The 27,850-nt window shown below is 44.9% G+C and overlaps 1 protein-coding gene and 1 long non-coding RNA gene across 3 annotated transcripts in view; both read right to left on the bottom strand.

Moving 5' to 3' along the window:
* The window catches only part of MGAT5B (alpha-1,6-mannosylglycoprotein 6-beta-N-acetylglucosaminyltransferase B), a 268,434-nt gene that overhangs the window by 213,478 nt on the left and 27,106 nt on the right, over positions 1-27,850 (bottom strand). The gene's annotated exons all lie outside the window — the stretch shown is intronic.
* LOC129328955 (uncharacterized) lies at positions 183-17,128 on the bottom strand. Its single transcript, XR_008596910.1, has 2 exons — positions 17,007-17,128; positions 183-4,312 (listed from the first exon to the last, which is right to left on the bottom strand). It is a non-coding gene; the product is annotated as an uncharacterized LOC129328955 (long non-coding RNA).

Raw genomic sequence — 27,850 nt, 5'->3', positions numbered from 1 at the left:
GTTGCAGAGGCAGTCAATGGCAAACCACCTCTGTTAGTCTCTTGCCATGAAAACCTCACTAGGGCTCGACATAAGTCAATTCTGACTTGAGGGCACTCTCCACCACCACTACATACAAAAGCCATGGCACAAATTCAGCATGTTTCACGGGAAAAAATAAATTTCCCCAAACCCACAGTTCCTCTGGGAAGAAGTGCTTATTTATTTATTTTATTCAATTTATATTCCGCCCTCCCCACAACAGTAATCTCAGGGCGGATTACATACAATATAATACATTAAAATATATATACATTAAAATACAGATAAACCAACATAAATATTTAAAACAGTATAGCAGCACTTCTCAAGAAAATGTGTGAGAAACGTGCAAAAATTAGAAACATACAGTTAAACGAAATCACAGTTCCAGCATCATGCACTCTACACCTCTGTCTTCCGGGATGAGGGGAAAACTCAACACGATACACAGAACTGCTATCCATTTATCCGTTTTTACCCTTTCTCCAAAGGTGCAGGATGGCCTACCTGGTATGACATTTACCTGGTTCTGGTAGGTATTCTCCCACTGGCAAGGCTTCCCACTTATCCTTGCCTCTTGATCGGCAAGAGAATGCAATGGGTGGGGTAGAAATGATGTTGCAAGTCGATGTGACATCTGGCCAAAAACCCAGATGTGACATCAGTACATCAGATGACACTCCTAGAGTTTCCAGACCATCATCCAGTTCACTGACACTATGCCTGTGTTTGGGCCAGACATGAAGTCGATACATTGTATGGCATCACTTCCACCCCTTGCCCACTCCTAAAGCTCCCTGGGTGCCAGGTGGTAGCTTGGCATTCCTATGGCATACATAGTTTTCTCACCCTGGGACTCTCATTTACCCACCCAGGGCATGGAATTACCACTCCTCAAGCCCCAAAGTGGGAGGGAAAAATGGCCTTCACATAGTGATGCTCTAGAAATTTCCCAAGTCTCTATGGGAAAGACCACAGAGACAAGAGGAGGCAGCCTAGAGGGTCACCCAGAAGTGACATCATATCTTACCCAAACTCTACCCTCCCAAGGCACTATCTCCCAAATCTCCCTGCATTTGCTAAGGCAGTGTTGGCAATCTTATCCCTCGCCCTATATCATTCTCACACTGATCCTATGAGGTAGATGTCTTGTTCTTAGGTATAGTAATGGTTATAAACGCCAGAATTGGAAGCACTACCTGCCAGGAGATGTAGTATGGAAGGACAGAAAACAGTACATAGAAGGAGGGGGATTTGGCCTGGCCCTAAGCAGTGATGCAGCAGCTGTTTTGCCTGTTTAAGATAATAACAACAACAACAACAACATTCAATTTATATACCGCCCTTCAGGACAACTTAATGCCCACTCAGAGTGGTTTACAAAGTATGTCATTATTATCCCCACAACAAATCACCCTGTGAGGTGGGTGGGGCTGAGAGAGCTCCTAGAAGCTGTGACTGACCCAAGGTCACCCAGCTGGCCTCAAGTGGAGGAGTAGGGAATCAAACCCGGCTCTCCAGATTAGAGTCCCATGCTCTTAACCACTGCACCAAACTGGCTCTCTAGTATCTACCTAAACTATTTCCTCCAGAGGAACTGATCTATGCATTTTGGAGATCAGTGGTAATTCTGGGTAGCATTGCCAACTCTTGCTTGGAAAATTCCTGGAGATTTGGGAGCAGTGTCTGGGGGAAGAGTTTGGAGAGAGGAGGAAGTGCAGCCGGATGGGATACCGCAGAGTGCATCATTTGAAGCCGCCATTTCCTCCACAGGAACTGATCTCTGCAGTTTAAATATCAGCTGTAATTCCAGGACAACTCCAGGCCCAACTTTGAAGTTAGTCACCTGTGGGAAGATGTGTTTCCAGTACAAATTACAAGATTAAAAAGGCTGTGAAAAAAATAACTTACCAAGTTGTTCTCCATGTCAGCCCAAGCCATTCCTGAACAGGCATCTTACAGTGTGGTATCTAATAGAACTGTGACACTAAAAAGTAAAAAATAAAGTAAAAAGCACTGAAGTCCCCCCCTCCCCTAGTATGTGCCAAGGTGCCTTAGGTATCCACACAGGAAAGGTTAGATCCTGGCCTTAAGTCTTTATAGTGAGCCTTCCTAAATGATGCCAGTGTAGTACTGTAGTTAGAATGCCCAACTAAATCTGGGAAACCCGGGTTCAAATCCCTGTGCCAACAAGCTAACTGGGTGACCTTCGGCCAGTCATTCTCTCTCAGCATCTACTTGACAGAGTTTTTGTTATGAGGGCAAAATGGGGAGGGGAGATAGGTTGCCAACTGCCTGGAGAAAACCGTCCTGTCTGTTTAACAGAGGTTTCATGAGATGTTATTTACCAGATGGTTCTATTTTCCTCCCTGCCATGAAAAGCTCCAGATGCCCATTTCCACACACATTTATTATTAAAGAGACGAGATTTTTCTACAGGCCAGTAGGAAACCTTAGAAGACCATGTGGGCCACCATGAGATCCTTACAAGAGGGATGGGATATAAATGAAATCCCAGTCCTAGCTATTGTCTCCTTTTCTCAGGCACACTTTCATTTTCTTTTCTTCTTTTTTTCACACCCACACTTGACTAAGAACAAATCTTTACATTTTTTCCTCACAGTTCAGAACTTTTCTTCCTATTTCATCATAGGCTGACTAAGCAAACAAATCCCATCGCCACAGACACAAAACCCATCCCTGAAGCAGAAAATGGGAGCTGTTACAAAGCCAGCAGCAGCACAACACTACATTTTGAGTTTGCAAAGAAAAGACGGATGTCACCTCCAGTTCTGGAAATGCAGGGGGGAATTCAATGAAGCTGAATGCAATTATCTGAGCTGAAATTCTGGCCTGCCTGCTGAGAAAAATCTGCAGCAAGATGGCTTTTGTATTGAAATTTTGCTGGCACATCAGTTTAGGACACTTGGATTAATACCCTTACTAGTTCAATTGGATTTTTTTTTAAAGTGACTGCATAAACTAGGGCAACAGACCCCGTGCAAATTTAGAATCTTTTTATTCTTCCTTCCTTATACAAATGTGCTGTAATTTTTACTCTGTCATGGACATCATTAGCAAAATTATATACTACTGATATCTAATTGCACCTAGGCAAACCCAGATACTTGGAGTCAGAGGTCATTTCGTAGAAAAAGAGCTGGAGGAACTCATTAGCATAACTTATTAGCATATGCCACGCCTCTTGCTACCAATGGAAGTGCGTCATTAGTATAGCTGATTTGCGTATGCCACATCTCCTGACATCACCTATTCTGGCTGTTTTGGACCCAGTCCTGGCCATTCAGGGCCGAAATCGGGCCCAAAATGGCAAAAAGGGGCTGAAAATGGCTGAAAAGGGGCCCAAAATGGTCAGGATCAGGCTGCTGATGAGCGGGAGAGTGATCCACCACCCGTCAGAGGCCCGATCCAAGCCGTTTTGGCCCCAACCCAGGCCAAAATGGGCCCAAAATGGCCGAGAGTCAGGGCGGGGCCACCTGACATGTGACCTCTTTGGGGAACTGCTGGAACTGCATTCCTGTGCATTCCCTCTCGAAATGAGCCCTGCTTGGAGTTAGATTTACAGATGGTGGAAAGCCCACAATAGTCTTCGTTGTAAAGATAGAAAGTGCTGTCAAGTTGCAGTCAACTTAAGGCAGCCCTGGAGGGGTTTCAAGACAAGAGGTGGTTTGCCATTGCCTGCCTCCACATAACAACCCTAGAATCTTTAAATAAGAAAAAAAGTGTTCATGTTTTAGTTAATTTTTGTTTATGCCTTTGTATATATGCAAAATAAAACCTTCATATTTGTTTTCATTGTCCTTTCTGTAAGAATAACAACAAATCATTTTTTTTTTGCAGTATGGATCCTTTTAAACTGACATAATTTATGACCTCATCTTGTTAGAGTCTGGACCTGCAGATGATAAAGGATCAAAGTAGAGATCAATTAGCATAGTTCCTGGGAACTGTGCTGAAAAACAGTGCAAAATCTAGTCCTTTTCTCTGGTGGTAAGAGCTCCCACAGGAAACTAAAGTTAAAGGCAATAGGACTCACCTTAGCTGGTATTTTTTGTATAATTTAATTATCTCTACAAGCAGCTTCCTTCTAAGAATGCCAAGCGATTTTGCAGCTAGAACAAACCACCTTCCCTGTAAAGCTGAAACCTTTTTCTTTTTCAGAAATGGAGCAGTGAAAAAGGCTTTTCATGTCTGTTCTTTCCCTGATTCTTTCATCTGCTCCCCCTTCCTCCTAACACAAGGCACATCTGAAGTTCTGCTGGGAAAGCACCTGCGAAAGAACAGGAAGGAGAAGACACGGCGGCTTCATCACTTGCTTTCTCTGGAGTTTTAAAGGTACACAGCAAATCTACATGTGACAGCCCTGGTGTGGAGGCCAAGAGATGGTCTGTGATGAAGCCTCAAACAGTTGCAGTGATTTGCACCAACCATATAGGGCTGCCAGACCCCCCGGAGGGGGCGGGGGATCCCCCGCCCCACCCCTACTTACCTGGCCAGTGGGGGGCGCACCTTCCATGCGCGCCCCCCTGCAGTAATGCGCACCCCTGTGCACAGCAGCCACCAGGATCAAGCCTGTTTTGGCCTGGATCGGGGCCCTTGTGGAACATGGGAGCATTCCTGCGCTCCGCAGGGGCCCACAATGGACCCAATCTGCGTCAAAACGGATTGTGGGCCCCTGCGGAGCGCAGGAATGCTCCTGCACTCCACAGGGGCCCTAAACGGGCCCAATCTGCATCAAAACGGGTCCGATCCGCGCCAAAACAGGCGCAGATTGGCCCCGTTTTGGTGCAGATCGGGCCCGTTGTGGGCCCCTGCAGAGTGCAGGAATGCTCCTGCGCTCCGAAGGAGCCCACAACGGGCCCGACCCGCGCCAAAACGGGCCCAATCCGTGCCCGTTTTGGCATGGATCAGGCCCGTTTTAGGCTGCTGCGAAGTGCAGGAGCATTCCTGCACTCCGCAGCAGCGCCAACCGGCTCAATCCAGAAGCTGCGTGATGACGTCACTTCACAGAAGTGATGTCATCACGCTTGCAGGCGCGCACACGTGCAAAGCTCGCGCGCACACCCTCCCCAGGTAAGAGCCAGGCCCCAATCTCCCGCTGGGAGATTGAGTGGGCTTGGCAACCCTACAACCATATATGCTTTTCAGACTTCCTAAAATACATCTGAACAATGTTGCAGGAAATATACTTTATCATCAATAGTTCATGGGCTGTGGCACAGCAGTAATGCAAGAATAACAAGAGAACCATCTCAACACTATAAACCAGGGCTTTTTTTTTCTGGGAAAAGAGGTGGTGGAACTCAGTGCGTTGCCCTGGGAGAAAAAGGTCACATGGCTGGTGGCCCCGCCCCCTGATCTCCAGACAGAGGGGAGTTTAGATTGCCCTCTGTGCTGCAGGGGTGGGGCCACCAGCCATGTGACCATTTTCAAGAGGTTCCCGAACTCTGTTCCACCGCGTTCCAGCTGAAAAAAAGCCCCGCTATTAACATCATGAGAAAAGAACATTTAATCATTAAAAATCCAGGGAATGTTGGCTGCTTTGCTCCCATCTTATCAGGCAAAGTGAGAATGAGCAATCTGGGTAAAACTAGAAGAACCAGGTGTCCGGGACCTGCTCTCTCTCTTGTTGGCTGAAAAACTAGGGGATGCAGGTGCAAGGCATGAATTCATAGATTATTGAACAAGCACAGATGCTGGAGAGCTTTTTGCAATGAAACCCTCCTCTTCAGTTTTGAAGGCTAGAGCTCTTCTGAAAAGTGACTAAGGAAATTCAGCCTTCTTTTTACTCTGTGGAAATGACTTCCTGGATATACTGAAGAACATCTGCTAACTTCAAAGACTGCTTTTAAATTATTCTTACTCCATGCCGTACAAAGACAACTCCGTCACAAGAGAGGGAGTTGAACTTAATGCTACTGCTTGTGCAACTGCTAACCCGGACCTCAGAATATGCATCATTCTGTAACAAATAACAGCTCAATGTAACCCACCCTGCCGTCTGTCATCATTAGCATACACATTCAGTATGTAAATGATATGGGGGGAGACAGTGCTTTTTTCTTGGAAAAGAGGTGGTGGAACTCTATTATCACTCCCGGAAGTGACATCACTCCTGGAAGTGACGCCACTTCCCAGAACCCAGCACAATGCATTACGACGAGATAAATGTTAGTATGCTTGGGAAATTACACTATTATGAGAAAGGGTTTTTTTCCTTTCTGTATCCTCTACAAAAAATGAAATCTTCCGTTCCCTTTCCCAAACATTTCATTTCTTTGGAACCATATTTGAAAATATGCAAGAAGGAGGGGGCCTCTAAAAATCCAAAACCCATCTCACAAATCTAAATTCTAACAGATTCAGAGCCAAGCTACAAGTGACGCCTTACACAGGTTGGACACTTGTCAGCTTACCTCAAGTTTTGATGGGAAATGTAGGCGTCCTGGTTTTACAGCTTGGCTCTACATTACAGCTGCAAGACCAGGATGCCTACATTTCCCATCAAAACTTGAGGGAAGCTGACAAGTGTCCAACCTGTGTCAGGCATCATTTGTAGCTTGGCTCTCACTCTGTCAGCATGGGGTGGGGAGAAATTCAAAATTCTTTCTCAAAATTCCACAGAGTCTGAAATTCCTAATCTAATGAATACTGAATTTTCACATTTTCAGGGAGGGTTTTGCTTTACTGGAGCAATTCCAAAGAAGATACTCAACTTTAGCTGCATTAGATTTATACTTAGTTTAAAATGGCTTCTTTTTTGTTGCCTGTCAACTCTGTCTTACCGATGGCTAAGCAAGCCATTGTGACATGCTCATAAATATTCCAATGTCCCAGACAAACAATATTCATAAAAACTTCCTTAACACCCATATGTCCACTGCAATTTCAGTGATGTTAATCAGCTGAAGGTGGGGAGAACCATTTGAGTTACAGCTATTAAGACATAAGAACACCTATATGCTGATGAATATATTGATGAAAGCCTTCTATGACTTGTACACAGCTATCCATTCCTAGCATAAAACTGGAATAACCATAACTGATATTTTAACTAATACAAATAACCATAACTGATATTTTAACTAACACAGAACCAACCTGCATTCAAAAGCTGTGGGAACCATAACCATGTCAACTTCAGTCAACAAAAGAATGAAAGCAACATACACACACATACATGCACAGCATCACCCACCCTCATGAAAAGAAAGCAGAATGAACTCAAAGCAGCACACACATACACAGAAACCCCTGAATGAAATGAAAGCAGAATGAACTTAAAGCAGCTTAGTCTCCTCTGCAGAGCTCGTGCCTGGCTCCATCTCTCTCTCTCTCTCTCTCTCTCTCTCTCTCTCTCTCTCTCTCTCTCTCTCTCTCTCTCTCAAATGAAAAAAAAACAATTAACTTAAAGCGGAGAGCCGGCCCCAGCAGTTCTGCTTGCACTCTCTCTCTCTCTCACTCACAGAGGAATGGGGGGGAAAGCAGAATGAACTCAAAGCAGCTAAACCTCCTCTGCAGAGCCGGCCCAAGCAGTTCTGCTTGCACTCTCTCTCTCACTCACAGAGGAATGAGGAAAAAAGCAGAATGAATTCAAAGCAGCTAAACCTCCTCTGCAGAGCCAGCCCCAGCAGTTCTGCTTGCACTCTCTCTCTCTCTCTCTCTCACCGAGGAACAAAAAGAAAGCAGAATGAACTCAAAGCAGCTAAACCTCCTCTGCAGAACCCGTGCCAGGCCCGAGCAGCGTCTGCTTGCGCGCGCGCTCTCTCTCTTTCGAAAGCAGAATGAACTCAAAGCAGCTAAACCTCCTCTGCAGAGCCCGCAGGGCTGAAGAAATCACGTGGGCAGATTCTAGAGCTGCCGGAATGGCATTTCGGAGCGTCCCCCTCAAAAAAAGCCCTGGGGGGAAATCTATCAAAATTGTGACCAGTTATATTGGAGATGTAGTCACATAGCTAGTAAAACAGCTCTCCAGTGATCTGGTTGTGCATTAAGAAAATTCCATTCCCTGATGCCTCACTGAGTCTCAATAATCCCCACATCTATGGTTGCCAGATCTAGGTTGGGAAATTCCTGGAAGATTCTGGAGGTGGAAACTGGGAGGGTGGTGTTTGGGGAAGAGAAAGAGGGACCTCAGCAGGGCATAATACCATAGAGTCCACCATCCAAAGCAGCCATTTTCTCCAGGGGAACTGATCTCTGTCAGATCAGTTGTAACTCCAGGAGATCTTCAGGCCCCACCTGGAGGTTGGCAACCCTACCAACAGCTCAGAGATCAGAGGAGAAACCATAATAATTGATCAGATCCCAGTGATGAATATTTATCAGGAGCGGGCAGGAGCACGGACCAGAAAGAGACCAACTTTACACTCCCTTTTTACCGGGAATTTGCCAACACACTGGCTTTGGGCATTTTAAAACTGCAACATATTCAGAAATAACCTGTGATCCATTACAAAATATTTTTGCATGATTATTCTCAGGAGAAGTACACTTTCATCAACTGTTAAGGACATCTTCCATTAACAGCAGAAATCATCTATTGTTGCAGTTGTATATGGCCATTCACCTACTATAAAGGTCCCAGAATGGTTTGGTGGCTTACTCCTTTCATGCTATGAAAATCAATAATCCCTTTCCAGAGGAGGATCCATGTTAGTCTGTTGCACTAAATACAGACAGGAGTCTTTTAAAAAGAACCAGGAACCTAGAAGTTGAATGCCTCTACAAACTGTTGCGGACTACAGTACACTCCTTCAGGTGCAATGAGTGGACTCTCAATTTGCAGACCTTTGATGCAGGAGAAAACCAAACAAACAACAACATTAAGGGACCATGAAAGTACAGTAATTATATATAAATTCAAATCTAATCTTTAACCCCTGAAATGAGCGGGGCTCCTTCCAAAACTGTATTGCTTAAGCAGGCCCTCCCCAGATAATTTATTCACTTCATTTATACCCTTCTTTTCCACAAGAAGGAAACTAAAATGGCTCACATCATTCTCTTCTCCTCCCCTTATTCTTACAACAGATGTCTTGGTGGCCCTTATGAGGGCAGGAAGGTATGATATACATTTTGTTAAATAAGGAAAATAAATAAACCCTGTGAAGTAGATTGAGTTGAGAGTGTGTGACTGCCAAAGGTCACTCAGCATGCTTCCACAGCAGAGTGGGGATTCAAACTGGGGTCTCCCAGATGCCTAATCTGACACACCAAACACTACAGAATGCTGGTTTCCATACATGTACAATCTCAATACATGTGCAAAGGATCTATATGGAAATAGATTATCTATGAGAAAGACTGGGTATAGGCCACAGGGATCTGAAGGCCAATGCGAGCACCCTAAACATGGCCTAGAAAGGAAGCTGTCAAGGTACCAATACACAGTTCCACTAATGATGTAATAACACCAGACTGAACTCTGGCTGCAGTATTCCACACTAGTAGAAGTTTCCAAAACATATTCAAAGGCAGCCCCACATTGCAGTAATCTAATCTAGAGGTCCACAACGCATGGAAGACACCTGAGAGGTCTCAGTCTTCCAGTAAAGGGTAATGCTGGCAGGAAAAGGTAACGCTAGCAGGAAATTCCTATCAGCATCAAGCCCCAATCTTCCACCATTTAGAAACTGAGGCGTGGGAGAAAAACTGGCAACTGGCATCCATAGTGATGCTCTAAGTTTTTTCCTAATCTCTATGGTAAAGAACACAGAGACTAAGGGAAATTCCTAGAGTGTTGAATGGAAGTAAAATTGCAAATTCTACCATCCCCAAATCTTCTAGCATTTGCCAAGGCAATGTTAGGAACCCTATGCCCACCCAATAGTGCTCTGTGACGGACTCAGCTTCAGATGCTGAGATTTCCAGTCAGTGAGCTATGATTGACATGTTTCCTTCCCCCCCCCCCCCAAATTTGGCTATCCTGAATGGCAGTTGGGGATGGAATGTTGGAGAAGCTGTCAGTTGGAGTGGGAGGGTAAACAAGAGAGTGAAAGGGAGTGGGAGCCTGGCTTTAGACCAGAAAGGGTCAGCCAGAAAATCCTCTGTGTGAGGAAGAAATGCTTGTGAAGCACTGTTAGTCCTCGAACTAAAGTGTGAAAACCAGCACTAACTCCTGCTTAGACTCGAGAGATCTGGGAATTATAGAGGGCCAAAGAAGTGGGTAGAGAGGAGTCTCCCCTCTCCAGTGCCAGGAACGGGGTTATAGCTCATAACTATAATGCCTGCCCAGTATCTAGGAAGGGTTTGTCTCAGTGGAGCACCCTTAAGTCTGGAGAGCAGGGAAAGTCGTGCTGTGTTTGTGTTTGAGTATATAAAGTGTAACATCTGTGAAGCAGTGTCAACCTCTGAAAGAAGCCAGCAACCTAGTGTTATACCAAGTGTTTTGTGCCTCACACCAGTGAAGTTCTTGTATAAAAACCTTTCTGTTACGTCAGTTCAAACATCTGCCTACCTGCCTTTTGATTTTAACCTTCTGTAAATAAACCTTCAATTACGTTTTGAACTTCCCCAAGCTTTGTGGGCCAGTTTCTGCTAAATGGAAGCGCAAACCCCTGATCTGTCCTCTACTAAGACTTGGCTGGGCAACCATCTTTAATATTTCTTAAGGGTGGGACAAGAAGGAAAGTTGAAGCTTAACATCAACCATGCTACCAGAGGCTTCACAGCCCAGTATACAGCTTCATAGGCGTAAAGAGGAGTTGTTTTACCTCAGAGTAGGGGAAGATCAGCCCAAACCTGAGTTGGATGTGGGTTTGTGTGTGATCCAAATAGCACACCCACAACAATTGTTCCCATGGCTGCCACCAATTAATATGCCACAAACCCATGTCCAACTCAGACTTTAGTCCGAGGACTGACAGTGCTTCACAAACATTTCTTCCTCACACAGAGGATTCTCAGGCTGACCCTCTCTGGTCAAAAGCCAGGCTCCAACTCCCTTTCACTCTCTTGTTTACTCTCCAACTCCAACTGACAGCTTCCCCAACATTCCATCCCCAACTGCCATTTCAGGCTAGCCACATGAGGGGGGGGGGGAGGAAACATGTCAATCATAGCTCACTGACTGGAAATCTCAGCATCTGAAGCTGAGTCCATCACATGCTCCTTGGCTTTTAATGTCTAAGATAGAGAAAGCAATTGTGTATATATGCTGGAAACAGCATAATCTGTTGAATTTATGTTTGTCATTTTGTTCTTAAGAGCACAGGAGCGCTACAAGGAAAGCAACTGTATTTTACAGTTTCACACGACTCATCCTTTTTGGTTTAAAGCTTTTCCCCACACTCAACTTATTCCTTATTTTCTTAGCAATTGATCGTCAAGGATTGAAAGCAGTTTGGGCACGGTTCTTCCACATGTCTGCCCGCTCTCTGCATTTTTACAGATGTGGAGTGAGTTTATTTTCATCCACACACCCTTAGATAATCAGGATTTTCAAGCAAAGGTGATTTCATCATTGGTGGCATTACTGGTGATGTCACAGCACCTTCCCCTTTTTTATTTTTTGTGCATGCTTATATTGATATCCTGGTATAAACATACATAAACACACAAAATGCTAAAAGAGAATATCCCCTAGCCTTATGCCCTCTACTTGCTTTTAGTACAGTTTTTAAAAAGCTTTTCTCTGGCAGAATAATTCTGTTGTGATAATTCTGGTGATGTGTTTTGGCCACAATGGTGATTCTCTGATTGGTGATAGATAAATGCACATGTGCGAGAATCAGCAAGCGCTCCCGCACAAAATAGCAAGTGATAAAAAGCTGCTGAATGTGAAAAGTGTGCATGCATGAAAATCACATTAGAACACACTAAGTAGAAAGTAAATAAATCCCTGAATAAACCATAATTAGCCATAAGAAACAAGCAGAGCTGGATCTAGGGTTGCCGGTGCCCAGGGCAACCCAAGTCTGCCTCCCCCACATGCAGCGCGTGCACTCCTGGCGCTGAATGATGACATCACTTCCATGGCGACACTTCCATGACGTCATCACACAGGGCAGAGTGCGCTGCCCTGCGGCAAGCCGACTGCCCCAGCGTGCTATGGAGCTGGCGGCGGCAGCACAGGTAGCTGGGAGGCTACCCATGCCATTCGCCTGCCCCACTGAGGGGGCAGCCAGCTTGCCACGCAACCCCTGTCCTGCAGGGCAGGCAAATGGCGCGGGCAGCCTCCCAGCCACCCGCACTGCTGCCGCCAGCTCCGGGGCAGCCGGCTTGCGGTACAGGCGACACGCTGACAGGGCAGCAGACTTACCGCGCACCCCCTGCCCTCAGACAGGCGAATGGCATGGGTGGGCTCTTAGCCCTCTGCTCAGCTGCCCATGTGCTCCCAGCGGCTGGCAGCTGTGCCCGGCGCCCCCTCTTTGACGGTGCATGGGGCAGACTACTCCCCCTGCCCCTCGGTCAATCTGGCCCTGGATAGCATAGAATTTTTGGGGAGGAGGAGTCCCCCATCTCCAATAGACATACAAGTATGAAGTATGTGCTCATAAAAGAGTCTGTGACTATCTGTTTTAATAAAAATCTCTGTCCTTCAATGACATGCATTCAAGTACAATTTTAAAAAGACAACTGTGTGTAGTGCTTTCATGGTGATATATATCACTATATCAATATGAGTCGAGTTTTTTAAAAATAAGATCAGAAATTAAATCATCCATTTCCAGGGTGGAGAAGGAAGGTGAGAAGCAGCACGCACACTTGATAAGGAAGGTCCAATCATCAAAAAGTGGGTTGGAGGATCATGTTAATATTTGTTGTAGAGAAAATCAAAAGCTTTTCCTATATATTTTTCTTTCTTTTTTTCTTTTCTTTGTTCTTTCCTTCTTTCTGTTTTCTTTTCATTCCTTTTAAAATTTTTACTTGTTCTTTAAAATCTTTCAATAAAAACCAGGATATATATTAAAAAAGTGGATTGCAGGTTGGTGGGATTGAGTGGGACAAACAAAACTTAAAGAAATATGATACACAAATTTTAAAGCCTTTAAAAAAAAGATAAAGGTAAAAATGGTCTCAAAGGAACTGGGGGAAGGGGGGGAAGGGGAAACAAAGTGAAAACCAAAGACACAAAATGTGTGCAGAAATCAGGGGATAAACCAAAGCAGTATGGGGCCAGAACCAATGGAAAACCCCTGCATAGAAAATCCCTTAGCTTTGTACATGCGTCTGAAACGAAATGTGCATCTGATTTCAGCTTTGTACTGGCTGTTGTGGGTTTGTTTACACAATTACATGAGGCAAAACACAATGTGCACACACAAACATACGTACACGCAAACTAAGCCTGTATTAAGCTACTGCTGCTTCCAGTCACGTGTAAGGAGAGGCACCACCCTGAGATCTTGCTTTCCTCAGAGGAGCCTGTCAAAAAAATTCATATTCCTATAGGGAAGGCAGATATCTATCTGAACATAGAGGAATAGTTTCTAGCTTAGAGGCAGATCGTGATTAAATCAACAATACAGACTGCCACTCACTCACCATTCCCTTCCAGCAGCTGCATGAAAAAGCTGCAAGGAACAACAGTTTGTGCTGCGTTTAGTATTATCTTCTTTCTCTCAACCCTCTAGGAATTTTTTTAAAAAAGTGTGAGAGCACATGAAAGGCCTAAGATTGCTTATGCCAATCAAGCTAATAATTGCATCAAATTTCAAATGCCACCACTATGTCCTTGTTTGCATGCAGCTAGGGCTGCCAGGTCCCCTCACCCTCCCAGTGGTGGTGGTGGGGACCCAGCACCTACCTTCATGGAGCTCCTAGGATGCTGCTCACACATGCATGCAGCCCCATGTCGGTGCGATGACATCACTTCTGGGAAGCGACACCATCATGTGAGGCTGGGGAGCATGCAAGCGCTTTGCAGTGGGCTGATTTGGGCCCCAAATGGGCCCAATTTGGCCCTGTTATTGCTTCAGCCCTGAGAGCAACACCCAGGAGGCCCATTCCCCGCCTTTCTCCTTGCCAGCCAAGTAAGAGGTGGGGCAAAAGGTGGGAGCAGGGAATCCCCACCCACCATAGGGGAATAAGAATGCAGCCACTATTGGGGTTTTAACTGGCAGCTCATTTGCACACAGCAGCCAAACATCAAATCCTTCTTCATCAATGACCTCTTCTTGTTTGCCTTATTTACAAGGGCCATGTTTGTTCATTGCACAGTGGAGCTCACCCTGTTCCAGCTCTTCCTGGAAAGGCCATGTTGGTAACAGGCAAAAAAGAGAGTGCCCCAGAAGAAAAGCTACCCAGAAGCTAGTTTTTTGGAAAGACACAGGGGTGGCCAAAGGAGGAAAAGGTCAACTATAGGCTGACCTGAACCTGCCCTTCTTGATAAGAGCTGTGAGACGGTGGAGGGAACCAGTCATTGCACCTCCCTCCACATTCAGCTACTGGCTCATTTTCCTCCCTTGTCTAATGGAACAAACAGGACTTCAGATTTACATCACAATAAACGGGTGGAAGGTGGGTGAAAAGACTAAGGGAGAAAATCGGTGGGTAGCACAGTGTGCATCCTTCTCCTGTGCCTGGAAGTATTAAAATGAGTCCTCTGTCCCCATTGGCTTGCTGAAATCTCTATGCTCTCAGGCTATAGAAGGCACATATGCATTTGGGCTATACCTAGGCTCTTTTCTATTTGCCTAGGATGGTCTTTGACTTTTCTTACTAAAGTTGAAATATGCCTCAGAAAGTAGGACCGTCGCCTGTTCTGACTTAGCCTTGGTGTCTTACAGTGCAGTCCTGTGCAGAGTCGCTCCAGCCCAAGTTTATGGAAATCAAGGCACTTAGATTGGAGTCACTCTTCATAGGTTCTTAACGATGCTCTGCTTCAGGTTTGTGTGTGTTGGGAAGGAAATAATAAGTGTTGCTTAATATTTTGGAGGAGAGGAACTGGGGAGATTTATAGGCCTGGGGTAGGAGGTATAGAAATCTCCCCAAATAGTGGTTCAAAGGAGCTAAGCTCTTCTCCTATTACCTTCAAACAATGTGACTCCTCCAACTTCTGCTTCTGGGTCTTCTTAAAGGATAGGGTCCTAAGCCTCCATGTGAGGCCTGGAGATCTCCCTGAATTACAACTTATCTCCAGGCTGCCGAGATCAGTTCCTCTGGAGAAAATGGCTGCTTTATACCCCACTGAAGTCCCTCCCCTCCCTAAACCCCACTCACCCTATGCTCCATTCCTAAAATCACCAGGAATTTCCCGATGTGGAGTTGGCAACCCTATTAAAGTACCATTCATCTGCATGCCATTTTTTCCACCTGACAAATATTGTAGGTATACCAATTTGTCGAATGTTTCTAGACTTGAACAAGACGGGCCCACCTGAGCTAGTGCACAGCAGTAGTGTAGGTGGATGCCAATTCCCTACATTGTATCCCCCCAGCCCCGCATGAAAAAATTTCAGGATGTTTGCAAGAAAGACCTGAGGGCCAAGCTACAAGTGACGAATGACACTTGCCTGGCAAGTGAACAGGCTGACGTGTATTCCTCCAAGTGGAGAGCGAGTGAATGGCAAGTGAACAGGGAGGAATACACGTGAGCCTGTTCACTTGCCAGGCAAGTGTCATTCGTCACTTGTAGCTTGGCCCGTACTCACTTGGAGGCCATTTGTCTACCAGAACGTAAATGTAAATCCCCCACCCCCATGTTAGAGCACTCCTGTTACCTGCTACACAGGAGCAAACAGGCAAGCTGTCAAGAAAGAACCTCTATGCCCCAAAACAAAAGCTGTTGGGACTCCCTTCTCTTCTCCCACTGAGCTCTGAAAAGACAGATTCCATCTGGTTTGGAAACTGGACAAGCCAGCTTGTCAGTCCAGGCTCCAGCACGTGATTAGAGACAGGAGCCGAAGTAAAGAAGCTTTCTGTCGAAGCCAGTGAGGTCAGAATCAGTGAGAAATTAGTCCTCTTCCAGACGACTGCCGCCCTTCTGGGTCAGCATTTTGCTACTGCCTTTTGGCTGCAGCCCAACAGCAAAACGAGTATTAGTTCCCACTGGAGGTTTGTCGTTTTTCAGAAGGCTGAGGCTGACGGACACTAGAGACCAGTGAGGGGGTGTCTTTTCATTTCAGGGAGGGCTCTCACATCACAACAGGAAATGTTTTCCTCTTACTGAGCTGTAAATAAATTAACTGATTCATGCCCACTGGCCTCAGGCTGCACGCTGATCCAGTTCATAACAAAGGGGCTCACAGCTGAAGTGAAGGGCTGTTTTCACACACCTTTAACATCGCGCAAAACTCACGAAATGAGGGTGTCATCACGGCATGATTTCTGATGTCACTCCATCATGATTCTGTTTTTGAGGTGCAATGATGTCGTAAATCATGCCACGAAGATACCCTCATTCCGTGAGTTTTGCACAATGTTAAAGACGTGTGAAAACAGCGAAGGTATAACTGTTCCTTTCTAAAACAGATTATTATAAAATGTGCTAATCGCCTTGGGAAGTGTTTATAATTAAAGTGACCAGTGGAATAGGAAACACATCTGGAAAACTCATTGCAAAAATAGCACCATTAATGAAAAATGAAAATTAAGAGTCTCATGAAGCTTTCACATACTATCTATAGATAGGGGTAGATTCCCACAGACCCTATAAAGCAGGACCTGAAGAATTCTGCTTTAATATAGTCCATGGTTACAGTTAAGTCATCACAAAATCCTGCTATCAAAATGCACAACGCAGAGTTGCAACAAGCAGACAACTTCTGGCTGCCCAATTAAAAATTAGGCAATGTCTTGAATTCATTGTAGCTGCAGAGATTGCATTACTTTCTCTTGAAAGGATTCTTTACCTCGCTTTTGAACACTCATTAAACATGACTGCTGCAGTGTCCTGAAATGCATATTTTCTATTATGTCTATGGGGAAAGACTGCAATAGATTGCAGCTTGGAGTTTGGCTTAGTTCCTTTAAAACTACAGAATAAGAGGAGCGCCCCCCCCCATCATAGCTGCTCCCACCTGTTCCTTCAGTCAGTCCCCTCTTGCACTTGCTGTGCAACCCACCTGGAGTGCCTGCTCTCTACAGCAGGTGAGGAGAGGGTGGAAGAAAAGGGAAGGGAAGGTGAGAGATGCAGCTGCTGCCGCCGTCTTCTGCTTCACTGGCAGCTTTAGAACATCGAGGCATATTTATGTTGCAACCCGTCCGCAGGCCTGCTTTATCGATCTAGACCTTGGAACCATCCCTCATAGCAGAGGAAACTCAGCACTCAGCTGCCAGAATGGGCTGCATGTGGAACTGTCCTTGGGTGCCCTTTCAGAAATTACAAGCACGGCAGAATAAAATAGCCTGTTTCCTGAGAGGAGCAGGTTACTGGGAGTAGGTTTCATTAGAGATCTGCCTCCTGGACACAACTCAAATTACTGTTTACTCATGAAGACTTTATTATTTCCCTGGACCCCAAGTGCTATGCCCCTGTGCCCACCATAGGTCAGGTCCCTATGAGCAGAAATCCAAGAGGGATCATAGATGCCCAGATAGGGAAGAAACCAGCAGCTCCCCCTCATGTGCACCCTGAATCCATGCTTGGACATTTCCAGACTCCAGCTAAGAGCCAAACTACAAGCGACGCCTGACACAGGTTGGACACTTGTCAGCTTCCCTCAAGTTTTGATGGGAAATGTAGGCAGCTTGGCAGAATGTTGCACAAGTGACAGTTGAAAAGTCCTTTGGACAGCAGTCGGAGAGCCCAGCTGCGAGACCAGGATGCCTACATTTCCCATCAAAACTTGAGGGAAGCTGACAAGTGTCCAACCTGTGTCAGGGGTCACTTGTAGCTTGGCTCTAAGATCTAAGACAGATAATCCCTTTTAAGACATTATAATCATGCATACCAGGAGCCAAGTGCATGTACGAAGAGTGCATGCTACCTGCAGTCCTCATGATACATGCAGCTGCCATGTTGCATGAACAGGGTCAATGAGCATGAGTGTTGTATAGCGGTTAGAGTGTTGGACCTGGATCTGGGAGGGCCAGATTTGAATCTGCACTCTGCCTTGAACTCACTGGGTGAATTTGGGCCTCTCTCAGCCTAACCCACCTCACAGGGCTGGAGTGAGGATAAAAATGGAGGAGAGGAGAACAATTTAAGTCACTCTGAGTCTCAATTGGGGAGAAAGATAGGATATAAGTGAAGTTAGTAAATAAATAAATGTATCATGCATGTACAGCCCTGGTATGTATGAATGCAACCCCTGCAAAAACCAGTGATCAGTTCACACACAATTATGGTAAAATATACACATTGCTGCTGTTTACACAACACAGTAACCACACATATCTACATGTGGCTGGTAGGCTCCTGGTATGCACAACTGTAATGTCTGAAAAGGCCATCTTTTCCCTATATGCAACAAACCCGCATGATGAATGCATAAAGAAGTGGTCACAGTACCTGCTCTACAATTATTAATCTGCTTCCCTGGAGATGCAAGAATCGTTTTGAAGTACTGCAAGATCTAAACTGACTGGCTTCCAGAAGCTAAAAGTAAAGTTATACCTTGAACATATGTGTCAAAGCACTGTGTCTTATCTTGCAGCTGCAAGATAGGGAAGGCGGAGAACATAAGAAGAGCCTTGCTGAACCAGATGAGTGGTCCATCTAGTTCAACATCCTGCCTCCATAGTGGCCAACCAGTTAATCTAGAGGGCCAACAACAGGGCATAGAGACTGAGGTTTTCCCCTGATGTTGCCCTGAAAAATTAAAGAGAATGAAGAAATGTATCAATAAGTACTTTCAAAGAATTTGGAGTCAGAAGGGAATACTAAGACTTTGGATCCACAGCCCTCCCAAACACATCAGAAAAAGGTGAGGTAGCACATGTAGCAAAGAAGCAGTGCAGAGTTTCTTAGGAAGGCATTTTGAGATGCAATTCAGCAACCACATCACAGCTAATATGCTAATCTTAAATAACCAAGGCAAACAGAAGAAATGCTTGAGTACTTCACAGTGGGATTGCCAGAACGCAACAGCTTGGTTGCAAAATGACATCTCAGACGCTGTTGTGTGCTATAAATTCAGTCAGCTGCCTCGTTAAAAGAGTAAAGCCCCTTGAGGAGGCAAGTCTCTTGTCATGTGATTCCCCAATACACCATCCTTGCTCTCCAAAACAGCCACAACCACTGCAAACTTCAACGCACTCTACACAGGTTTGATGATGAAACGTTTCCTAATTCTGTCCTCCTTAAATGGCTAGTAGGTCTCATGGGCCCAGACCATTCAGAGGCCTTCAGACAACGCAGCCAGAATTCGTAGAATCTAGTTTTTGAAAGGGCTCCAGCTGCTACCAGAGTGGTAACCCCCAGGAAGATCGTCAGTTCGTTTCATTTAACCCCAGCCCTATGATAACTGTAACTAATTTCTGCAACAAAGAGCCAGATCCGATGGCCAAATTCTATTATGGAAATTGGCGTCACTGACAGAATTCTGCCCAATAACCTTTCCCAGGCAACAGCCAAGGCTCCTTCATCACCACTCAGGCAGCCATCCATTATTCCAGGGACTCTTTCCTCAGGCATGTAGAGACAGGTGGTGCTCCAAACCAGCCTTAGAGCCTTAGGCTGGTTCACGCTGTGCCATCATGTGAGCGCGCTGCACATTGTAGGGCATGGTGCAAAGCCTTGGACTTGCACATTCCACAGAGAAAGAGAAAGAATGTTTCATGTAAGCTGGTGCCCTGAGGAGGAATGCATCCTCTTTGCTAATGAGCTGAAATAGGAGGCTTGGCTACCTATCTGTAACTCACCATGGTCAGACCTCTTAGTCAGGAGTTAATGGATATATAAAGGGGGCGTGCAATTCAAAAAATATTTTTAATTCCTATTGGAAAATTGGGAAGGGTATGATTATTGTTTTTATTAAATATTGAGAGTACTGCCATCATTCCAAAAATTGCTATTTTAATAAATATTGTAACCACGGCTTTTTTTCAGCAGGAACGCGGTGGAACAGAGTTCCGGAACCTCTTGAAAATGGTCACATGGCTGGTGGCCCCGCCCCCTGATCTCCAGACAGAGGGGAGTTGAGATTGCCTTCCGCGCCGATGAGTGGCGCAGAGGGCAATCTAAACTCCCCTCTGTCTGGAGATCGGGGTGGGGCCACCGGCCATGTGACCATTTTCGCCGAGGGCGATTTAAACTTTAAAAAACTCCCCCCATGTTCCAGCTGAACCAAAGTGAAGTCATTGTGTGGTCCTGAGTTCCACCACCTCTTTTCCCAGAAAAAAAGCCCTGATTGTCACAATACCTCCAATTTAGTTAAAATGGTAATCAAGCCCTTTCTGAAGGAAATTAAAAGTACCCTTTTAGAAGCTCCCCTTCCTGAACACGCACCTCAGAAGCAGCAGGGAAGGAGGGAGGAGGAGGAAGTGCATCCTGGCCCCCTGCTGGTCTGCGGCACACTGGCCCTTTAAACTTCCAGACTCTAGTGGCCAGGTCTTCTACCCATAGAAAATAATGGCCCGATAAAGTTTAAATGTATTTATTTAACAACATTGATAGCCTACCATTCTGCCTTCATAAGGGCCACTAAGGAAGCTAACAAACTAAAACACTTGTAATAAGATCGATCACATTTTAAAATGATTAAAACAAACCAAAACAACAACAACAACACATTACTGCAACAATTAAAACCAGAGTTGAAAAACCTATAAAGACATACAAAAAACAATTAAAACATTTTAAACCAATGGGCTTAGACTGGAGTAACTCTTCATAGGATTGTACGGTAAAACATTTAAAATAAAAAATTGGGCATGAAGGAGGAATCACTGAGAGCCAAGCTACAAGTGACGCCTGACACAGGTTGGACACTTGTCAGCTTCCCTCAAGTTTTGATGGGAAATGTAGGCGTCCTGGTTTTACAGCTTGGCTCTCCATTACAGCTGCAAGACCAGGATGCCTACATTTCCCATCAAAACTTGAGGGAAGCTGACAAGTGTCCAACCTGTGTCAGGCATCACTTGCAGCTTGGCTCTGAGGAAACACCAAACAAAACAAAACAAGTCTTCACCCACTGGCAGAAAATGGCAACAGATGAATCTCCTTTGGGAAAGGGAACAGATGAATCTCCCTTGGGAAAGAGTTCCAGAGTTTTGGCACCAGGACCAAGAACACCCTGGCCATTTCCACACAGCTTACCTTGTTCCAGAAAACAGTGAAATCTCGCACGAAATTGCATGAGAAGATGCTGTTATCGCGCAAGAAGATGCAATAACTGCGTCTTCACACGAGATTTCGCTGTTTTCTGAAACAAGGTAAGCCGTGTGGAAACGGCCCCTCTCCTGTGTCACCAGCCCCCTACAGAGGAAAGTCAACAGGAAATATGGCATCTTCACTCTTAGGAAACTGTAAAATTGAATTGTTTAGGAGGAAAGTTGAGGGTACTTACAGGTAGCAAGTACAGATGGGCTCTTCTATTATTAACCTGCCTTCTGTTTTCTTTTTATATTTGTACTTTTTCTGTAAGTTTTTACTATTTCTGTTAGCTGCTTTGAGTTCCTGGTAAGAGGAAACAGCAGGACAAACATGTTTCCTTTAATACATATTCATCCCCAGCCTGAGACCACAGTTGACCTTGCCCTGGCAAGGGTTCCAAGAACTGGTCAGGGACCCAAGCAGCTGAAACGCCTTAGCCTATGTGGACTATAGGAGCCTGAATGTACAGCACATGCCCATCTAACATTTTCTAAAACTAGTGTGCAGATATGTGCCTCAGGAGGGGGCATAAGTGGAACATGCTGCTGCAACTTCTATGTCATTGAAGAAGTGCACTGCAGCCACATCAGACAAGCATCCATGGACAGACACCTCAAAACAAAGGAACACTTCACACATTAGAGAAGATATGTCTCAATTAGAGGTGGGTACGAACCAAGAACAATTCAAACCGTGCGGTTCGTGGTTCATCACATTTCATGAACCACGAACTTTCACAAACTTGCCCCAGTTCACGAACCGGTTTGTTTGGTTCATGAAAACATCACTTCTGGAGCAGCAGTAGGTCTGCAGAAAGCCCCTCCCCCCCATTGCCTAGGAAAGTGATCGTTCGGTGCCAGGATGTCTGCAGTGACAAACCGAAAAATGAACCAAACGAACTGACCTAAAGTTCATGATAGTTCATCAGAAATGGGCTCTGACGAATGACTGGTTCGCAAACCTCAAACTAGCCTGGTTCATGCCAAACTTTGGTTCGTAATTCAGTTCGTGTCTGTCTGTAGACTCAATGTTTTCACACTGCACTGCCCAAATCCTGTCTACGGCTACTGAAGGGGAGAGGTATGTGTGCAAAAAAATGCATCCAGAGGTCAACATGCACTCACTGAACTGTGGTCAGCTAAAGTTCCAGGTACATGTTAGCGTTTCCATTACAGGAAAGGCTGTCAAAATTCATACACTTATATTTCATAGTAATGTAAGCAGCCATAATTTATGAACAGGTCTTTATATGGGCATAACCTTAGTGAAGCTAGAGAGCACTCTGGAATAGAAGCCTCATAAATCATAATCAATGAATCCTCTAAGGTATTATTAAAATCAATATTTTTTTAAAAATCCAATGATTATTCTGAACAACCACAATCCCTGCTCGTGCAGTTCTTCCCAGTCACTAAGAGATTAAATTGCTTTTATTCTAAATAAAGCTATAGCCTGAAACAGCTTTCTCCAATAGCAATGCAACAAAAAATACAGAGATAATCAAGACAATTTTTCTTCTAAACAACAGAAATTACAATCTTTTAGATGCACTGCATAGTAGTTAAGCAGTTAGGTTGAGAATCAGCACACTGCGGGTTCGAATCCCACCCCTGCAATGAGCTTGGGTAAGCCACTCCTCTCAGTCTCAGCTCCTCAGCTGTATTGTGGGGATAATAGCAATGACTTTGTTCACCACTCTGAGTGGGGCACTAATCCGACTAGAAGAGTGGTTATATACACATAGTTGCTGTTATTATTAAAAAGGACTTTGGTACTTTGCTATTACAGTGCTGTGCAATAAATTCAAAACTGTAATTCAGCAGTGGTCAAGGGCCCCAAGCATAAAGAAGTACTTCTGTTGTAGAGATACTACATTTTCACATTGCTGAAATCTCAATATACCCTAAGCATAATTTTTTGCTGAACAAGTTGCAGCTTTAAACCCATAGCAGCAACAGGTATTATCCTATAGGTTTGGCTGAAATCGACACTCTAGATCATTCTTCCATTCATCTCTGAGACTCTGTGTATCATATTTATTGACTGACATCAAATATTTGTAGACAAATATTCTAAGTTTTGTTTTCTATGTTGATTCAATAAGAGTTTCCAAAATAGGAAAGATTCTGAAGCATTCAAAGCTGCTGGGCCATATTTGAACACAAACAAAGTTGCTGAAATCTCAATTAGAGATGGGCACAAACCAAAATATGAATCAAAGTTCAGCACAAACCGGGCTGATTCATGGTTTGCGACCCAGCAGTTCGTGGGACCCTGTTTTCATGAACCACGATGAATTTTTAAGGCTAGTTTGGAGGTTCATATTTGGTTTGTTATTCCAGATAGCCTGGTAACGGAGGGGCTGGATGTCTGCAGACATTCTGCAGCCCTAAGAACACCAATCTTAGCCCTCAAAACTTTGATAGGCATCTCTGGCTGCCAACCAGAGAGCTCCCATTCTGCTCTATGAGAGCACACTCACATACACATACTCAGGCAAGTGGTTTCCATTTTCAGCAGGTAGTTAGACAGGAAGGAACTACTTGGATTTTCAGTTGCAGAGGGAGCTATTTGAAGCTTGTGCTTGAGATTCTCCTACTGTATTTCAATGGAACCAATGCAAGTATATGTAATGGAACTTTCCTGGGGGCAGCCACTTTGAGGGTCTATGACTCGGATATCTGAAATCCAATCTTCGCCAAACTTGGAGTGTGGGTGGAGGAGAGCCTGCTGAAGACTCTCAATGAGTTTGGCATCTCTGACAGTCAAGGGGGCCGTTCTACAGCCCCTTGAAGTGATGAACCATGAACCAAATGAACCGGTTCGCAAATCGGGGCAAGTTCGTAGAAGTTCGTAGTTTGTGAAATATGACGAACCACAAACCACATGGTTCAGATTTTTTCAGGTTCATGCCCATCTCTAATCTCAATGTTTTGTCAGTGGAAAAATGCAATCCCTCCTCCAAATGCAACCCGTTATGATTTGGAAGGCTGTAGGTGAGTGTTATGGCCACTTAGTGGGTGGTGCCTGTCACAGGAATGGTGACAAGGGGCCTAACTTCTCACACCGTTATTAAACCTTTATCCTTACTTTAGAGGCTGGACATTCTGCAGCTCTATTACACAATGAAAGATTCACATAGTTCAAACCTCAGCCCAGCACAGGAAACTACATGTGGTGAATGCAGGAAGGTATCATGCCCACTCGTTCTGTCATCAACCATTAATCATCTTTTATACACAAAGTCCATGTTCACTTCCAAGATGATCCTCTCTTTGTAATTGGTCCCCTGCAAAAATGCAAAGTATAAAACCCAGAGAGACAGAACAAGCTTTATGTAGTAACAGCTGGTATGCATGTAGTCTCTGTGAAGAAGAGCTGATCAATGCATGGAGGTCAGGGGAGCGGCCAGGACCTATGACCCCACATTTTATGTATCAATAATCTCCATGTTTATTCCTCTGTACAGAACCATAGTAACACCAGAAAAGCAGCCCTACTCTTTCCCTTACAGCAGATGTTTCAAACTGTGTTCCAGACAACCTTGGAGTTCCTTATAAACTTATTAGTTATTGCATAATGGGAAGAACAGTAGTGGGGGACAGGACTTTCTGAATGACAGCTTACCCATCATGACTGTGTAGCCCCAAAGGAGTGATGGTTACATTCTCGGGCACACATAGGGTTGCGTGTCCCCCAGTGGGAGTGGGGAATCCCCTACTCCCAGTCTCCTCTCCCCGCCACCACTCACCTGGCCAGTGGGGGAAGAGGTGTAGGAACAGGCCTCCTGTGGCATGCTCCTGGTGCAGTGACAATGTCACTCCCAGGAATGATGTCATCACACAGGCCCCGGGACTGCTCCTGGGCTTTGCACCAATTCTGCCCGTTTGGAGGCCCAAATTGGCCTGGCAGGAAGCCATGAGCACTCCCGGGCCTGTGTGAAGATGTCACTCCCAGAAGTGATGTCATTGTGCTGCAAGTACACATGCACTTCACATGCAAGCGAGGATGCCCTACAGGTATGTGCCGGGTCCCCCTTGACTCTGAGATGACAGCAAGATAGATGCCATTATCACACATGAACCAGTCATAGAACACCTTGTCCTCTAGAGCACACAGCAATTTTCGGTCCTGTTCAGGGTATTTTTGCTGCTCAGAGCAGGTACTGTACAACACCAGCCACAGTTTCAAAGCAAGCCTCACCTGTGCTAGCAGCACCTTGGCCCTGGGAGGGGGGGATGGTCTCAGAAGCAATAACAGACACTGACTATACCTATTGCTTCCTCCCACACTACCCACAACTGGGCACAGTGCCTCTGGAGCTTATCCTTCTCTTGGCTGCTACTGGAACCACTCTAGCAAGCATACTGGGCATAAGCTAAATCTGTCCCTTCTCCCCACAATACCATAAGCTGTGTCAGTGCCCTTGCTGGACTCCTACCCCAAGTAGCCACATTGGTCATTTGGGAGGTTGAAGCAGCCCTGCTTGGAAAATGCAAAGAGCTTCCTCAAACAGGGAAACCGTTCTCTGAAAATAAAATGGTGAAAAAGCTACAGCAATATGCCACCATTTTGTGCACTTAAATATATATATATATATATACTTCTTGCAATGCTGTGTGCTTCCTCTCCTTGGCCATGGAGTATTTCTCATGATATTTCCTAAAGCAATGATGCAGGGATCCCCAACCTTTTTTAGCCTGTAAGGGCACATTGGAGCTCTGACACAATGTGGTGGGTGTCAGGTCTGACATAAGTTCCTTGTGTGATCTAACCAGAGAGACTCCATTTTAATCCTGTCAGTGTTTTAAGCTCTTCTTTTGCAGGTGACAAGCAGTCCAGTAACAGTTATCTCAAAGAAGAGGAAAGTTTTGACTACAGTCTTTCCAGCCTTGGGAAAGTTTCACTCTCTCAGCTTCAAGCCGTTTGTTTTGAGAACTGTGGGGGGAGGATGGGAATTGATGGGCTATGCTACTCTGTACCTTAACTTTTACCTTCATTCGTAACAATACACGTGTGCCAGCTAAGATATTGCATCTTGGCCAGTGGACTATAATGGTTGTTTATATTCAGTAAAATCTTTTGAAACCAATAGACTCATGTCTAATTGCAAGAGATAGTCTGGATTGCAACTTTTATTAAGCCACAGTCTGACAGTGGGAGCAGCAACAAAATGGCTGCCACAAAATGCCAAGAGGCAGAGCCAGCAACAAAATGGATGCTGCTTTCATTTCATTTCATTTATTCCATTTATAGCCACCTGCCCTGCAAGCAGGCTCAGGGCGGGTCACAACAATATCAAATAATACAGATACAATTTACATTTCACACAATGAAGATCCTTGGGCTGTGGAAGCAGCTTATGCCAAAGTAGTGTTTTTTTTAAAAAATCTGCACAGCCAATCAAATCTCCAATAGTCAATCAGAAGCCATACTTGGCAAAAGCCCCACCTGGCCTCACTCACTTTCTAAAAACACTTGGTGGGCACCAGAAAAGAGGTTGGCATGTGCAATGGTGCCAGTGGGCACCACGCTGGGAACCCCTGCAATGATGGAAGTGTCACCTCAAGAATAAGGCACTCAAAGGCTTCCCCTTCTTCAAGTTATACCAACCCCATCTTTTCCAGGAGGATGGGCTACCACACTAGTAAAGAACTAAAACTAAATATGGAATGGGGTTATCCAGTGATTAGGAGCTTCCTGCCTCTGAAGATGAAGGAAGTAGCATTGGGAAGGAATGGTTTTTAAATAATTCTTGCCTTCTGTACCATTTGCCACATGTAAATAGTCTCCCCACTACCAAAGCTGGAATTAGCTTCACAGCAGGGGGGGGGGAGAGTCAGATACAAATGCTGCACCTGTCTTTTTTTCTCTAGCGGAGCTAATTGTAGCCAGGAGGGTAAGAGGATGATTTATATATAGGAAATTGTAAGGAAAGGAAGGGTTAAAAACCCTTCTTCCCAGAACCACTTCCCCCATCTTCAAAAACTAAAAGTATGAGAGATCCCAAGCTCCCAAGTCATTTCTAGTTCAAGGCCCTTAGATGGAAAACTTTGTGTGTTTTGAAATGGCAAAACATCCTTTAGGTGACTATTTCAAAACAAGGCCCTATCATTAGTGTGTGTCAGAAGGGAGGGTTAGGATGAAATATTGCTCGGGGCACTGAAGATTCATATACTGCTTGGAGCTTTTATCGCCACACAAAAGTATCTAATGCTTAGCACATTATTGAGAAGCATTTTAACAGCAACAAATGATCTGTCTCCAGTTGAATCCAGCCTTTGTTATTTTTACAAGGAAAGTCGACATCTTATATGCCCTGTTTAGCAGGAAGTAATGAGTTTTGCTCACACAAGACATCCAGGGTTGTCTCGGTATAATAATAATGCCATTTAGCACTAAGCAGCTGATTTGCATTGAGTAGCTGATCAGCAAAAATGCCATATTAAGCATGGGCTCATGAAAAAAAAATCTTCCGATTACCCCAGATGCAAAGGAGGACTTTTGTAGTTGTAGAAGTGAGGGGGTTTTGTTAGGGGCAACTTGCCCTGTAGTGGGAAGAAAAGCTGAATACAACAAAATTCTCTCTTCTGCACAGTTGTTCAA

Source organism: Eublepharis macularius, chromosome 4 (assembly GCF_028583425.1).
Source record: "Eublepharis macularius isolate TG4126 chromosome 4, MPM_Emac_v1.0, whole genome shotgun sequence".
NCBI classification, from domain to species: domain Eukaryota; kingdom Metazoa; phylum Chordata; class Lepidosauria; order Squamata; family Eublepharidae; genus Eublepharis; species Eublepharis macularius.
Note: the sequence above shows the minus strand (reverse complement) of the source record. Positions and strands in the feature narration are given on the sequence as shown.